Here is a 4,343-nt window from a genome sequence, read left to right on the forward strand (position 1 = left end):
AAGACGATACAATAAATGTCTCAACAAGATCCAAATAAAATTCAGTTTTTAACAATAATCTAAATTTTCCTATTGCCTCTACTTCCATTCTTTTGCCGTCACCAGCATAGATGCATCTTTCACCATCACTTGATTTTCGGCAACTCAGGCAACCCTGCATAGACATACTGATGTAACTTGTTGCACCAGAATCTATCCACCATGTATGTCTAGGTACCGAAGTTAAATTAACCTCAGAACAAATCAAATGAAGAAGAGTACCTTTCTTTACACGCCATACGTGGTAATTGGTGCAGTTCTTCTTCTTATGACCTGCAGCTCCACAGAAGAAACAACTACCTTCAGTTGGTTCTTTATGCTGTTTCTTTTGCGGTGCCGTACCCGCAACTTCCTTATTAATCTTCTTTTTCTTGTTGCTTTTGTCCTTAGAGATGGTGGCCAAATGAGCACTTTCTGTCTTCTCATGCTTCAGTCTTTCCTCTTCCTGAACACAGTATGAGATGAGCTCATTAAGGGACTATGAGTCCTTTTGACAGTTGTAGCTCACCTTGAATTAACTGAAATGTGCTGAAAGGGATATCAGAACCAAGTGCACCAACAAGTCTTCAGATAAATCCAACTTGAGTGCCTTTAGTTTTGAAGCAATGTGAGACATTTCCATAATGTACTCCCAAATGTTTCCTTTCTCTTTATACCTCATTGAGACAAGATTTGCCAAGAGTGTACTTGTTTCAGCCTTTTCATTCTTGGTAAACCTCTTCTCAAGGTTCTCAAGAAAACCCTTAGCCGTAGTCACCTTATCGAACATAGTGCCCCGGAATGCTTCTGGAATAGCACGCTTCATGACCATTAAGCTTATACGGTTTGATCGTTCCCACTTTTCCATCTCCCTCTTATCATTAGAGGTACTCTTATTAGTAAGTGCAATTGGTTGATCGACTCGTAAAGCAAGGTCTAGGTCCATGACTACGAGAACAATCATCACATTCTCTTGCGAAGCCCTGACGTTTGTGTCATTTAGCATTGGAATTGAATTGATGCTAGCAGAGATATTAGCAGCAGAACCTGAAACTGAATTAGAAAACGATTATTATAAATAGCTCACTTCGAATATCTTTAATATGCAAATAATAATCTCAAATAATGGTAGGGCCCATCACAAGATACCAAGCATAACATCAATAACTAGTCTTTGGACGAAGATATTGACTTGTAAGCGGTACTCTTGGCGTAGTGATCAAACATTGACGATAAAACAACGTGTCAATCAATAAACCTTTCTTTGGACCGATTTATTGATCACACATTAAACCAAATAATCGTTACACGTTTATCACCACAGGTACACGTATATTCGACTAAATATTGACCTTCCTTTGGGCCGACCAATATTCCCATGAATAACACATGCACAAACACTTTTTAACATTCTAAGTTAATCAATTTTCACAAGAGAGGTTGCTTTGACAACATGTTGTTTCAATTAACTAATTTTAAAATATTATATCTCTTAAAAGAGTCTTTAGTACAAAAATTTGAGAAAGAGAATCACCAGTTTTGCATATTTTGATTAGTTTTAAACTTTAGGGGCCTTAGGATTAATAATTCAAAACTTTAAGGGGGCAAAATTAATTAATTCCAAACTTTAGGGGTTGGAATTAATAAATTTGAAACTTTATGGACCATAATTAATTAATTCAATACTTTAGATGATCAAGTAGAACAAATTTTAAAACTTTAGGGGACAAAATTGACCAATTCAAAACTTTAGGGATCAAATTTTGAAAATTTGAAACTTTATGGGTCAATTTGAATTAATTATGAACTTAGGAGGCCAATTTGAACTATTAATTAAAGTTTGAGGGCTTTAATTATAAATTCAGAACTTTAATGGCCCGAATTAATTAATCTTAAAACCTTAGGGACTGAATTATTAAATCCGAAACTTAAAGGCTCAAAACTTAATATAACTTAAAGGTTAGGGACTAAAACTTTAATTTTATAACACTAACCCTAATTGCAACTAAGGACCTCAAATCATCTAATTTACAGAGGAAGCCCCCGTCCCCAAAACAACAAAAAATTGAAAAAACCCTAAGAAAAATTTCTTCTTGGCGGCGCCGCCTGAACCAATACCGTCGGCGCTGGAGCCCCGACGCTGCTGCCCAGCAGCTTGTGCTGCTGTGTGCAGCAGCTGTTGCCTGCAACAGCCCCAAATTTTTTTTTTAACTGAAATTGAATTTGATTTCAAAATCCATTAAATTCCAAATCTAAATTTTCTCAACCGTTAATCCGAATTACGGAAATAACAAAAATTATATCGCAAAAATTTTCAAATTCAACAAAATATAAATCTTAAACCATCAAATCTGAAAACTTAATAAAATATTGCAAGAACCAAATTAAATTATTCGATTCTTAATGATTCAACATAAAGAGGCTCTGAGACCACTTGTTGGATAATTTAATGCTTTAAATTACTGAATCTTTCATGTTAAATCATTAAGAAATACAAGAATTAAAGTGGAAGCGTACCTGAATTAGACATGGTTAATGCAATAAGAATTTCGCGGTATAGTCTTCCAAATCTACACGCAGTCGCCTTTTCCTCACTATGATGTGATGCAGTAGAAAATGAATAATACGTGCGTGTGATCTGAGGACCATAACCTATTTATATAGGAACACCCTTTGACCTAATTCGACCCATCATAGAATTAGGACTTGGGCCCAGTCTCTACACATATGTAAACCCACACTTTAATTGGATACATTAAAACTCAAAACCAAAGCATTATTAGATCACTTTAATTGGGCTCAACCGAATTCGATATCTTATAATTTAACACACAATTATTTACACATACAAGCCCATCTATTGATTAAAAATCCTTACATAATCTATTATGACTTCTTGATTTCATTGTGTGCATTTTTTCTCTCAATATATTATGCCCTTGTTTGGTTTAGATAAAAATTGAACATTTAATAAATTTTGATAAAAGTTGATGGAATGTATGATTAACCTCTGTTTGAGGGGCATTATTTTCTCATTTTTAGAAGAAATCCAACTGTTATTGGACCCCACACAGCCGTTATTTTTCTCCTCCGTCTCACCAAGTTTAGGAAGATTGTACACCAACGGTCAAAAAAGCCATTTTTATGAGAAAATAATGCCCCTCAAATGGGGACTTAATAAGTTACGGATTCTTTAAAATTTGTGGTTAATATTAATTATTGATATTGGCTTAGATTTTAATAAACTTTTTAGTTGAAGCAAACGGGAGCTAAATTAACGAACATTTTAATAATCAATGTAATATATATATATATATATATATATATATATGGAAGAAGCTCTTTGCACAGGCCCCTTTACATAAGGCCTAGGGTCCACCTCCATGCGTGTGCACCTGTATAAGCCCTGTGCAAAGGGGCCTGTGCAGGTAGCACAACCCTATATACATATATATAGAGCTTGTGTTCTTCTTATCATTTGACATTTTAATCATAATTATTTAGCAAGCTCTTGTTTGATCCACATTATTTTTTCTAGAATGCATTTTTGAATAGTGTATTGATGAAAAATTTGTGGTTAAAAAATAAAGAAAAGTTTTGGATTTGTATGCAATATTATTTTATTGAAAAATATGTGATTGAAATAATGTCAAATCACTATCTAAGAATATATTTTTTCGAAAAAAATGTGGCTCAAACATGGCCCAAGTTTGAATGGGAAGATTGCACCTGTTCTCCATGTGCAACTTTCGTGGATGAAGATGTAAACGAGAAATGTGGCGATCATCTTTGTTTAATTGCAAGTTTTGTTACATATAAAGAAAATGTCTAATTTTTACTATACATTGATACTTACGATTCACTTATTGTTCACACATTTTGTAAAATTTATCAATCTTCTTTATTATAATTACATTATAATTTGTATCCAAATAGAAAATCGATAACGTGGACGTTAAAATCAAATATCACTTTCGTGACTTAAAAGATAGGAGGCAAATTTGTCAAACCACTAAAAATCTATTTTATGTCACGTGAAACTCGGGCAATTCAATGTCTACATTGATGATCTCTTCACATAAATATCTAAAGCAATAGATTTAAATAGGTTTGAACCTACCTATTTGATTCCTTTTATTTTATTTTAATTTATTTTTTGTACTTATTTTCGATTATACATTTACACAGTAAAATATTATACAAGTAAACTCATATTTTAACCAATACTAGCTATATATTTTAAATTTTAAAGCCACCAAATATGGGCTAAATGTTAAAGACCCAGAATAGCTATTAGAAAAAAAAAAAAAAAAAAAAAAGGGGGA

Source organism: Olea europaea, chromosome 7, assembly GCF_002742605.1.
Source record: "Olea europaea var. sylvestris chromosome 7, O_europaea_v1, whole genome shotgun sequence".
Classification (NCBI taxonomy): domain Eukaryota; kingdom Viridiplantae; phylum Streptophyta; class Magnoliopsida; order Lamiales; family Oleaceae; genus Olea; species Olea europaea.